The sequence below is a fragment of the Scyliorhinus torazame genome, chromosome 19 (assembly GCF_047496885.1).
Source record: "Scyliorhinus torazame isolate Kashiwa2021f chromosome 19, sScyTor2.1, whole genome shotgun sequence".
NCBI classification, from domain to species: Eukaryota; Metazoa; Chordata; class Chondrichthyes; order Carcharhiniformes; family Scyliorhinidae; genus Scyliorhinus; species Scyliorhinus torazame.
Genome location: NC_092725.1, coordinates 21,718,241 through 21,731,978, shown reverse-complemented (window position 1 = coordinate 21,731,978; position 13,738 = coordinate 21,718,241). Strand labels below are relative to the sequence as shown.

The 13,738-nt window shown below is 58.4% G+C and overlaps 1 protein-coding gene across 5 annotated transcripts in view; it reads right to left on the bottom strand.

The window, feature by feature from the left end:
- Window positions 1–13,738, bottom strand: part of LOC140396045 (sulfotransferase 1A1-like) — a 113,685-nt gene that overhangs the window by 5,417 nt on the left and 94,530 nt on the right. The window lies entirely within an intron of this gene.

Here is a 13,738-nt window from a genome sequence, read left to right as displayed (position 1 = left end):
CCTCTCGGTGGCACAGTGGTTAGCACGCTGCCTCGCGGTGACACAGTGGTTAGCACGCTGCCTCACGGTGACACAGTGGTTAGCACGCTGCCTCACAGTGACACAGTGGTTAGCACGCTGCCTCAGGGTGACACAGTGGTTAGCACGCTGCCTCAGGGTGACACAGTGGTTAGCACGCTGCCTCACGGTGACACAGTGGTTAGCACGCTGCCTCACGGTGACACAGTGGTTAGCACGCTGCCTCACGGTGACACAGTGGTTAGCACGCTGCCTCATGGTGACACATTGGTTAGCACGCTGCCTCACGGAAACACGGTGGTTAGCTCGCTGCCTCACGGAAACACAGTGGTTAGCACGCTGCCTCACGGTGACACAGTGGTTAGCACGCTGCCTCACAGTGACACAGTGGTTAGCACGCTGCCTCACAGTGACACAGTGGTTAGCACGCTGCCGCACGGTGACACAGTGGTTAGCACGCTGCCTCACAGTGACACAGTGGTTAGCATGCTGCCTCACAGTGACACAGTGGTTAGCACGCTGCTGCACGGTGACACAGTGGTTAGCACGCTGCCGCACGGTGACACAGTGGTTAGCACACTGCCTCACGGTGACACAGTGGTTAGCACGCTGCCTCACGGTGACACAGTGGTTAGCACGCTGCCACACAGTGACACAGTGGTTAGCACGCTGTCTCAGGGTGACACAGTGGTTAGCACGCTGCCTCACGGTGACACAGTGGTTAGCACGCTGCCTCACGGTGACACAGTGGTTAGCACGCTGCCTCACGGTGACACAGTGGTTAGCACGCTGCCTCTCGGTGACACAGTGGTTAGCACGCTGCCTCACGGTGACACAGTGGTTAGCACGCTGCCTCACGGTGACACAGTGGTTAGCACGCTGCCTCACGGTGACACAGTGGTTAGCACGCTGCCTCACAGTGACACAGTGGTTAGCACACTGCCTCAGGGTGACCCAGTGGTTAGCACGCTGCCTCACAGTGACACAGTGGTTAGCACGCTGCCACACGGTGACACAGTGGTTAGCACGCTGCCTCACGGTGACACAGTGGTTAGCACGCTGCCTCAGGGTGACACAGTGGTTAGCACGCTGTCTCAGGGTGACACAGTGGTTAGCACACTGCCTCAGGGTGACACAGTGGTTAGCACGCTGCATCACAGTGACACAGTGGTTAGCACGCTGCCTCACGGTGACACAGTGGTTAGCACGCTGCCTCAGGGTGACACAGTGGTTAGCACGCTGTCTCAGGGTGACACAGTGGTTAGCACGCTGTCTCAGGGTGACACAGTGGTTAGCACACTGCCTCACAGTGACACAGTGGTTAGCACGCTGCCTCACGGTGACACAGTGGTTAGCACGCTGCCTCACAGTGACACAGTGGTTAGCACGCTGCCTCACAGTGACACAGTGGTTAGCACGCTGCCGCACGGTGACACAGTGGTTAGCACGCTGCCTCAGGGTGACACAGTGGTTAGCACGCTGCCTCACGGTGACACAGTGGTTAGCACGCTGCCTCACGGTGACACAGTGGTTAGCACGCTGCCTCAGGGTGACACAGTGGTTAGCACGCTGCCTCAGGGTGACACAGTGGTTAGCACGCTGCCTCACAGTGACACAGTGGTTAGCACACTGCCTCACGGTGACACAGTGGTTAGCACGCTGCCTCAGGGTGACACAGTGGTTAGCGCGCTGCCTCACAGTGACACAGTGGTTAGCACGCTGCCTCACAGTGACACAGTGGTTAGCACGCTGCCTCACGGTGACACAGTGGTTAGCACAGCTGCCTCACAGTGACACAGTGGTTAGCACGCTGCCTCACGGTGACACAGTGGTTAGCACGCTGCCTCACGGTGACACAGTGGTTAGCACGCTGCCTCACGGTGACACAATGGTTAGCACGCTGCCTCAGGGTGACACAGTGGTTAGCACGCTGCCTCACAGTGACACAGTGGTTAGCACGCTGCCTCACGGTGACACAGTGGTTAGCACGCTGCCTCACAGTGACACAGTGGTTAGCACGCTGCCTCTCGGTGACACAGTGGTTAGCACGCTGCCTCACGGTGACACAGTGGTTAGCACGCTGCCTCACAGTGACACAGTGGTTAGCACGCTGCCTCACGGTAACACAGTGGTTAGCACGCTGCCTCACAGAGACACAGTGGTTAGCACGCTGCCTCACGGTGACACAGTGGTTAGCACGCTGCCTCACGGTGACACAGTGGTTAGCACGCTGCCTCACGGTGACACAGTGGTTAGCACGCTGCCTCACGGTGACACAGTGGTTAGCACGCTGCCTCACGGTGACACAGTGGTTAGCATGCTGCCTCACAGTAACACAGTGGTTAGCACGCTGCCTCACGGTGACACAGTGGTTAGCACGCTGCCTCACGGTGACGCAGTGGTTAGCACGCTGCCTCACGGTGACACAGTGGTTAGCACGCTGTCTCAGGGTGACACAGTGGTTAGCACGCTGCCTCACAGTGACACAGTGGTTAGCACGCTGCCTCACAGTAACACAGTGGTTAGCACGCTGCCTCAGGGTGACACAGTGGATAGCACGCTGCCTCACGGTGACACAGTGGTTAGCACGCTGCCTCATGGTGACACAGTGGTTAGCACGCTGCCTCAGGGTGACACAGTGGTTAGCACGCTGCCTCACGGTGACACAGTGGTTAGCACGCTGCCTCACGGTGACACAGTGGTTAGCACGCTGCCTCACGGTGACACAGTGGTTAGCACGCTGCCTTACGGTGACACAGTGGTTAGCACGCTGCCTCATGGTGACACAGTGGTTAGCACGCTGCCTCAGGGTGACACAGTGGTTAGCACGCTGCCTCACGGTGACACAGTGGTTAGCACGCTGCCTCACGGTGACACAGTGGTTAGCACGCTGCCTCACGGTGACACAGTGGTTAGCACGCTGCCTCACGGTGACACAGTGGTTAGCACGCTGCCTCACGGTGACACAGTGGTTAGCACGCTGCCTCACGGTGACACAGTGGTTAGCACGCTGCCTCACGGTGACACAGTGGTTAGCACGCTGCCTCACAGTGACACAGTGGTTAGCACGCTGCCTCACGGTGACACAGTGGTTAGCACGCTGCCTCAGGGTGACACAGTGGTTAGCACGCTGCCTCACGGTGACACAGTGGTTAGCACGCTGCCTCTCGGTGACACAGTGGTTAGCACGCTGCCTCACGGTGACACAGTGGTTAGCACGCTGCCTCACGGTGACACAGTGGTTAGCACGCTGCCTCACAGTGACACAGTGGTTAGCACGCTGCCTCATGGTGACACAGTGGTTAGCACGCTGCCTCACGGTGACACAGTGGTTAGCACGCTGCCTCACAGTGACACAGTGGTTAGCACGCTGCCTCACGGTGACACAGTGGTTAGCACGCTGCCTCACGGTGACACAGTGGTTAGCACAGCTGCCTCACAGTAACACAGTGGTTAGCACGCTGCCTCACGGTGACACAGTGGTTAGCACGCTGCCTCAGGGTGACACAGTGGTTAGCACACTGTCTGACGGTGACACAGTGGTTAGCACGCTGCCTCACAGTGACACAGTGGTTAGCACGCTGCCTCACGGTGACACAGTGGTTAGCACGCTGCCTCTCGGTGACACAGTGGTTAGCACGCTGCCTCAGGGTGACACAGTGGTTAGCACGCTGCCTCACAGTGACACAGTGGTTAGCACGCTGCCTCTCGGTGACACAGTGGTTAGCACGCTGCCTCACGGTGACACAGTGGTTAGCACACAGCCTCACGGTGACACAGTGGTTAGCACGCTGCCTCACGGTAACACAGTGGTTAGCACGCTGCCTCACAGAGACACAGTGGTTAGCACGCTGCCTCACGGTGACACAGTGGTTAGCACGCTGCCTCACGGTGACACAGTGGTTAGCACGCTGCCTCACGGTGACACAGTGGTTAGCACGCTGCCTCACGGTGACACAGTGGTTAGCACACTGCCTCACGGTGACACAGTGGTTAGCACGCTGCCTCACGGTGACACAGTGGTTAGCATGCTGCCTCACAGTAACACAGTGGTTAGCACGCTGCCTCACGGTGACACAGTGGTTAGCACGCTGCCTCACGGTGACGCAGTGGTTAGCACGCTGCCTCACGGTGACACAGTGGTTAGCACGCTGTCTCAGGGTGACACAGTGGTTAGCACGCTGCCTCACAGTGACACAGTGGTTAGCACGCTGCCTCACAGTAACACAGTGGTTAGCACGCTGCCTCAGGGTGACACAGTGGTTAGCACGCTGCCTCACGGTGACACAGTGGTTAGCACGCTGCCTCATGGTGACACAGTGGTTAGCACGCTGCCTCAGGGTGACACAGTGGTTAGCACGCTGCCTCACGGTGACACAGTGGTTAGCACGCTGCCTCACGGTGACACAGTGGTTAGCACGCTGCCTCACGGTGACACAGTGGTTAGCACGCTGCCTCACGGTGACACAGTGGTTAGCACGCTGCCTTACGGTGACACAGTGGTTAGCACGCTGCCTCATGGTGACACAGTGGTTAGCACGCTGCCTCAGGGTGACACAGTGGTTAGCACGCTGCCTCACGGTGACACAGTGGTTAGCACGCTGCCTCACGGTGACACAGTGGTTAGCACGCTGCCTCACGGTGACACAGTGGTTAGCACGCTGCCTCACGGTGACACGGTGGTTAGCACGCTGCCTCACGGTGACACAGTGGTTAGCACGCTGCCTCACGGTGACACAGTGGTTAGCACGCTGCCTCACGGTGACACAGTGGTTAGCACGCTGCCTCACGGTGACACAGTGGTTAGCACGCTGCCTCACGGTGACACAGTGGTTAGCACGCTGCCTCACGGTGACACAGTGGTTAGCACGCTGCCTCACAGTGACACAGTGGTTAGCACGCTGCCTCACGGTGACACAGTGGTTAGCACGCTGCCTCAGGGTGACACAGTGGTTAGCACGCTGCCTCACGGTGACACAGTGGTTAGCACGCTGCCTCACGGTGACACAGTGGTTAGCACGCTGCCTCTCGGTGACACAGTGGTTAGCACGCTGCCTCACGGTGACACAGTGGTTAGCACGCTGCCTCACGGTGACACAGTGGTTAGCACGCTGCCTCATGGTGACACAGTGGTTAGCACGCTGCCTCACGGTGACACAGTGGTTAGCACGCTGCCTCACGGTGACACAGTGGTTAGCACGCTGCCTCACGGTGACACAGTGGTTAGCACGCTGCCTCACGGTGACACAGTGGTTAGCACGCTGCCTCACAGTGACACAGTGGTTAGCACGCTGCCTCACGGTGACACAGTGGTTAGCACGCTGCCTCTCGGTGACACAGTGGTTAGCACGCTGCCTCACGGTGACACAGTGGTTAGCACGCTGCCTCACGGTGACACAGTGGTTAGCACGCTGCCTCATGGTGACACAGTGGTTAGCACGCTGCCTCATGGTGACACAGTGGTTAGCACGCTGCCTCACGGTGACACAGTGGTTAGCACGCTGCCTCACGGTGACACAGTGGTTAGCACGCTGCCTCATGGTGACACAGTGGTTAGCACGCTGCCTCACGGTGACACAGTGGTTAGCACGCTGCCTCACGGTGACACAGTGGTTAGCACGCTGCCTCACGGTGACACAGTGGTTAGCACGCTGCCTCACAGTGACACAGTGGTTAGCACGCTGCCTCACAGTGACACAGTGGTTAGCACGCTGCCTCACGGTGACACAGTGGTTAGCACGCTGCCTCACGGTGACACAGTGGTTAGCACGCTGCCTCACGGTGACACAGTGGTTAGCACGCTGCCTCATGGTGACACAGTGGTTAGCACGCTGCCTCGCGGTGACACAGTGGTTAGCACAGCTGCCTCAGGGTGACACAGTGGTTAGCACGCAGCCTCACGGTGACACAGTGGTTAGCACGCTGCCTCATGGTGACACAGTGGTTAGCACGCTGCCTCATGGTGACACAGTGGTTAGCACGCTGCCTCAAGGTGACACAGTGGTTAGCACGCTGCCTCACGATTACACAGTGGTTAGCACGCTGCCTCATGGTCACACGGTGGTTAGCACGCTGCCTCACGGTGACACAGTGGTTAGCACGCTGCCTCACGATTACACAGTGGTTAGCACGCTGCCTCAGGGTGACACAGTGGTTAGCACGCTGCCTCACGGTGACACAGTTGTTAGCACGCTGCCTCAAAGTGACACAGTGGTTAGCACGCTGCCTCACGGTGACACAGTGGTTAGCACGCTGCCTCACAGTGACACAGTGGTTAGCACGCTGCCTCACGGTGACACAGTGGTTAGCACGCTGCCTCACGGTGACACAGTGGTTAGCACAGCTGCCTCAGGGTGACACAGTGGTTAGCACGCAGCCTCACGGTGACACAGTGGTTAGCACGCTGCCTCACAGTGACACAGTGGTTAGCACGCTGCCTCATGGTGACACAGTGGTTAGCACGCTGCCTCACGGTGACACAGTGGTTAGCACGCTGCCTCACGGTGACACAGTGGTTAGCACGCTGCCTCATGGTGACACAGTGGTTAGCACGCTGCCTCACGGTGACACCGTGGTTAGCACGCTGCCTCACGGTGACACAGTGGTTAGCACGCTGCCTCATGGTGACACAGTGGTTAGCACGCTGCCTCACGGTGACACAGTGGTTAGCACGCTGCCTCACGGTGACACAGTGGTTAGCACGCTGCCTCACGGTGACACAGTGGTTAGCACGCTGTCTCAGGGTGACACAGTGGTTAGCACGCTGCCTCACAGTGACACAGCGGTTAGCACGCTGCCTCACAGTAACACAGTGGTTAGCACGCTGCCTCAGGGTGACACAGTGGTTAGCACACTGCCTCACGGTGACACAGTGGTTAGCACACTGCCTCAGGGTGACACAGTGGTTAGCACGCTGCCTCACGGTGACACAGTGGTTAGCACGCTGCCTCATGGTGACACAGTGGTTAGCACGCTGCCTCAGGGTGACACAGTGGTTAGCACGCTGCCTCACGGTGACACAGTGGTTAGCACGCTGCCTCACGGTGACACAGTGGTTAGCACGCTGCCTCACGGTGACACAGTGGTTAGCACGCTGCCTCACGGTGACACAGTGGTTAGCACGCTGCCTCACGGTGACACAGTGGTTAGCACGCTGCCTCACGGTGACACAGTGGTTAGCACGCTGCCTCACGGTGACACAGTGGTTAGCACGCTGCCTCATGGTGACACGGTGGTTAGCACGCTGCCTCACGGTGACACGGTGGTTAGCACGCTGCCTCACAGTGACACAGTGGTTAGCACGCTGCCTCACGGTGACACAGTGGTTAGCACGCTGCCTCAGGGTGACACAGTGGTTAGCACGCTGCCTCACGGTGACACAGTGGTTAGCACGCTGCCTCTCGGTGACACAGTGGTTAGCACGCTGCCTCACGGTGACACAGTGGTTAGCACGCTGCCTCACGGTGACACAGTGGTTAGCACGCTGCCTCATGGTGACACAGTGGTTAGCACGCTGCCTCATGGTGACACAGTGGTTAGCACGCTGCCTCACGGTGACACAGTGGTTAGCACGCTGCCTCACGGTGACACAGTGGTTAGCACGCTGCCTCATGGTGACACAGTGGTTAGCACGCTGCCTCACGGTGACACAGTGGTTAGCACGCTGCCTCACGGTGACACAGTGGTTAGCACGTTGCCTCACGGTGACACAGTGGTTAGCACGCTGCCTCACAGTGACACAGTGGTTAGCACGCTGCCTCACGGTGACACAGTGGTTAGCACGCTGCCTCATGGTGACACAGTGGTTAGCACGCTGCCTCATGGTGACACAGTGGTTAGCACGCTGCCTCATGGTGACACAGTGGTTAGCACGCTGCCTCAGGGTGACACAGTGGTTAGCACGCTGCCTCACGATTACACAGTGGTTAGCACGCTGCCTCATGGTGACACAGTGGTTAGCACGCTGCCTCATGGTGACACAGTGGTTAGCACGCTGCCTCACGGTGACACAGTGGTTAGCACGCTGCCTCACGGTGACACAGTGGTTAGCACGCTGCCTCACGGTGACACAGTGGTTAGCACGCTGCCTCACGGTGACACAGTGGTTAGCACGCTGCCTCACGGTGACACAGTGGTTAGCACGCTGCCTCACGGCGACACAGTGGTTAGCACGCTGCCTCACGGTGACACAGTGGTTAGCACGCTGCCTCATGGTGACACGGTGGTTAGCACGCTGCCTCACGGTGACACAGTGGTTAGCACGCTGCCTCACAGTGACACAGTGGTTAGCACGCTGCCTCACGGTGACACAGTGGTTAGCACGCTGCCTCAGGGTGACACAGTGGTTAGCACGCTGCCTCACGGTGACACAGTGGTTAGCACGCTGCCTCTCGGTGACACAGTGGTTAGCACGCTGCCTCACGGTGACACAGTGGTTAGCACGCTGCCTCACGGTGACACAGTGGTTAGCACGCTGCCTCATGGTGACACAGTGGTTAGCACGCTGCCTCATGGTGACACAGTGGTTAGCACGCTGCCTCACGGTGACACAGTGGTTAGCACGCTGCCTCACGGTGACACAGTGGTTAGCACGCTGCCTCATGGTGACACAGTGGTTAGCACGCTGCCTCACGGTGACACAGTGGTTAGCACGCTGCCTCACGGTGACACAGTGGTTAGCACGCTGCCTCACGGTGACACAGTGGTTAGCACGCTGCCTCACAGTGACACAGTGGTTAGCACGCTGCCTCACGGTGACACAGTGGTTAGCACGCTGCCTCATGGTGACACAGTGGTTAGCACGCTGCCTCATGGTGACACAGTGGTTAGCACGCTGCCTCATGGTGACACAGTGGTTAGCACGCTGCCTCAGGGTGACACAGTGGTTAGCACGCTGCCTCATGATTACACAGTGGTTAGCACACTGCCTCATGGTGACACAGTGGTTAGCACGCTGCCTCATGGTGACACAGTGGTTAGCACGCTGCCTCACGATTACACAGTGGTTAGCACGCTGCCTCAGGGTGACACAGTGGTTAGCACGCTGCCTCACGGTGACACAGTTGTTAGCACGCTGCCTCAAAGTGACACAGTGGTTAGCACGCTGCCTCACGGTGACACAGTGGTTAGCACGCTGCCTCACAGTGACACAGTGGTTAGCACGCTGCCTCACGGTGACACAGTGGTTAGCACGCTGCCTCACGGTGACACAGTGGTTAGCACAGCTGCCTCAGGGTGACACAGTGGTTAGCACGCAGCCTCACGGTGACACAGTGGTTAGCACGCTGCCTCATGGTGACACAGTGGTTAGCACGCTGCCTCATGGTGACACAGTGGTTAGCACGCTGCCTCATGGTGACACAGTGGTTAGCACGCTGCCTCACGATTACACAGTGGTTAGCACGCTGCCTCATGGTGACACGGTGGTTAGCACGCTGCCTCATGGTGACACAGTGGTTAGCACGCTGCCTCACGATTACACAGTGGTTAGCACACTGCCTCAGGGTGACACAGTGGTTAGCACGCTGCCTCACGGTGACACAGTTGTTAGCACGCTGCCTCAAAGTGACACAGTGGTTAGCACGCTGCCTCACGGTGACACAGTGGTTAGCACGCTGCCTCACAGTGACACAGTGGTTAGCACGCTGCCTCACGGTGACACAGTGGTTAGCACGCTGCCTCACGGTGACACAGTGGTTAGCACAGCTGCCTCAGGGTGAAACAGTGGTTAGCACGCAGCCTCACGGTGACACAGTGGTTAGCACGCTGCCTCACAGTGACACAGTGGTTAGCACGCTGCCTCATGGTGACACAGTGGTTAGCACGCTGCCTCACGGTGACACAGTGGTTAGCACGCTGCCTCACGGTGACACAGTGGTTAGCACGCTGCCTCATGGTGACACAGTGGTTAGCACGCTGCCTCACGGTGACACCGTGGTTAGCACGCTGCCTCACGGTGACACAGTGGTTAGCACGCTGCCTCATGGTGACACAGTGGTTAGCACGCTGCCTCACGGTGACACAGTGGTTAGCACGCTGCCTCACGGTGACACAGTGGTTAGCACGCTGCCTCAGGGTGACACAGTGGTTAGCACGCTGCCTCACAGTGACACAGTGGTTAGCACACTGCCTCAGGGTGACACAGTGGTTAGCACGCTGCCTCACAGTGACACAGTGGTTAGCACGCTGCCACACGGTGACGCAGTGGTTAGCACACTGCCTCACAGTGACACAGTGGTTAGCACGCTGCCTCAGGGTGACACAGTGGTTAGCACGCTGCCTCACAGTGACACAGTGGTTAGCACGCTGCCACACGGTGACACAGTGGTTAGCACACTGCCTCACAGTGACACAGTGGTTAGCACGCTGCCTCACAGTGACACAGTGGTTAGCACGCTGCCTCAGGGTGACACAGTGGTTAGCACGCTGCCTCACAGTGACACAGTGGTTAGCACGCTGCCTCACGGTGACACAGTGGTTAGCACGCTGCCTCAGGGTGACACAGTGGTTCGCACGCTGCCTCACGGTGACACAGTGGTTAGCACGCTGCCTCACAGTGACACAGTGGTTAGCACGCTGCCTCAGGGTGACACAGTGGTTAGCACGCTGCCTCACAGTGACACAGTGGTTAGCACGCTGCCTCAGGGTGACACAGTGGTTAGCACGCTGCCTCACAGTGATACAGTGGTTAGCACGCTGCCTCACAGTGACACAGTGGTTAGCACGCTGCCTCACGGTGACACAGTGGTTAGCACGCTGCCTCACAGTGACACAGTGGTTAGCACGCTGCCTCACGGTGACACAGTGGTTAGCACGCTGCCTCAGGGTGACACAGTGTTTAGCACGCTGCCTCACAGTGACACAGTGGTTAGCACGCTGCCTCACGGTGACACAGTGGTTAGCACGCTGCCTCACGGTGACACAGTGGTTAGCACGCTGCCTCACGGTGACACAGTGTTTAGCACGCTGCCTCACGGTGACACAGTGGTTAGCACGCTGCCTCACAGTGACACAGTGGTTAGCACGCTGCCTCTCGGTGACACAGTGGTTAGCACGCTGCCTCACGGTGACACAGTGGTTAGCACGCTGCCTCACGGTGACACAGTGGTTAGCACGCTGCCTCAGGGTGACACAGTGGTTAGCACGCTGCCTCAGGGTGACACAGTGGTTAGCACGCTGCCTCACAGTGACACAGTGTTTAGCACGCTGCCTCACGGTGACACAGTGGTTAGCACGCTGCCTCACAGTGACACAGTGGTTAGCACGCTGCCTCACAGTGACACAGTGGTTAGCACGCTGCCTCACGGTGACACAGTGGTTAGCACGCTGTCTCACGGTGACACAGTGGTTAGCACACTGCCTCACAGTGACACAGTGGTTAGCACGCTGCCTCACAGTGACACAGTGGTTAGCACGCTGCCTCACAGTGACACAGTGGTTAGCACGCTGCCTCACAGTGACACAGTGGTTAGCACGCTGCCTCACGGTGACACAGTGGTTAGCACGCTGCCTCACAGTGACACAGTGGTTAGCACGCTGCCTCACGGTGACACAGTGGTTAGCACGCTGCCTCACAGTGACACAGTGGTTAGCACGCTGCCTCTCGGTGACACAGTGGTTAGCACGCTGCCTCACAGTAACACAGTGGTTAGCACGCTGCCTCTCGGTGACACAGTGGTTAGCACGCTGCCTCACGGTGACACAGTGGTTAGCACGCTGCCTCACGGTGACACAGTGGTTAGCACGCTGCCTCACGGTGACACAGTGGTTAGCACGCTGCCACACGGTAACACAGTGGTTAGCACGCTGCCTCAGGGTGACACAGTGGTTAGCACGCTGCCTCACAGTGACACAGTGGTTAGCACGCTGCCACACGGTGACACAGTGGTTAGCACGCTGCCTCACGGTGACACAGTGGTTAGCACGCTGCCTCACACTGACACAGTGGTTAGCACGCTGCCTCAGGGTGACACAGTGGTTAGCACGCTGCCTCACATTGACACAGTGGTTAGCACGCTGCCTCACAGTGACACAGTGGTTAGCACGCTGCCTCACGGTGACACAGTGGTTAGCACGCTGCCTCACGGTGACACAGTGGTTAGCACGCTGCCTCACGGTGACACAGTGGTTAGCACGCTGCCTCACGGTAACACAGTGGTTAGCACGCAGCCTCACAGTGACACACTGTTTAGCACGCTGCCTCACGGTGACACAGTGGTTAGCACGCTGCCTCAGGGTGACACAGTGGTTAGCACGCTGCCTCAGGGTGACACAGTGGTTAGCACGCTGCCTCACGGTGACATAGTGGTTAGCACGCTGCCTCACAGTGACACAGTGGTTAGCACGCTGCCTCAGGGTGACACAGTGGTTAGCACGCTGCCTCACGGTGACACAGTGGTTAGCACGCTGCCTCACGGTAACACAGTGGTTAGCACGCAGCCTCACAGTGACACACTGTTTAGCACGCTGCCTCACGGTGACACAGTGGTTAGCACGCTGCCTCACAGTGACACAGTGGTTAGCACGCTGCCTCACAGTGACACAGTGGTTAGCACGCTGCCTCACAGTGACACAGTGGTTAGCACGCTGCCTCACAGTGACACAGTGGTTAGCACACTGCCTCACAGTGACACAGTGGTTAGCACGCTGCCTCACGGTGACACAGTGGCTAGCACGCTGCCTCACAGTGACACAGTGGTTAGCACGCTGCCTCACAGTGACACAGTGGTTAGCACGCTGCCTCACAGTGACACAGTGGTTAGCACGCTGCCTCACAGTGACACAGTGGTTAGCACACTGCCTCACAGTGACACAGTGGTTAGCACGCTGCCTCACGGTGACACAGTGGCTAGCACGCTGCCTCACAGTGACACATTGGTTAGCACACTGCCTCACAGTGACACAGTGGTTAGCACGCTGCCTCACGGTGACACAGTGGTTAGCACAGCTGCCTCATGGTGGCACAGTGGTTAGCACACTGCCTCACAGTGACACAGTGGTTAGCACGCTGCCTCACGGTGACACAGTGGTTAGCACACTGCCGCACGGTGACACAGTGGTTAGCACGCTGCCTCACAGTGACACAGTGGTTAGCACACTGCCTCACAGTGACACAGTGGTTAGCACGCTGCCTCACGGTGACACAGTGGTTAGCACGCTGCCTCACGGTGACACAGTGGTTAGCACGCTGCCTCACAATGACACAGTGGTTAGCACGCTGCCTCACGGTGACACAGTGGTTAGCACGCTGCCTCTCGGTGACACAGTGGTTAGCACGCTGCCTCACAGTGACACAGTGGTTAGCACGCTGCCTCACAGTGACACAGTGGTTAGCACACGGCCTCACGGTGACACAGTGGTTAGCACAGCTGCCTCACGGTGACACAGTGGTTAGCACGCTGCCTCACGGTGACACAGTGGTTAGCACGTTGCCTCAGGGTGACACAGTGGTTAGCACGCTGCCTCACAGTGACACAGTGGTTAGCACGCTGCCTCACGGTGACACAGTGGTTAGCACGCTGCCTCACAGTGACACAGTGGTTAGCACGCTGCCTCACAGTGACACAGTGGTTAGCACGCTGCCTCACGGTGACACAGTGGTTAGCACGCTGCCTCAGGGTGACACAGTGGTTAGCACGCTGCCTCAGGGTGACACAGTGGTTAGCACGCTGCCTCACAGTGACACAGTGGTTAGCACGCTGCCTCACAGTGACACAGTGGT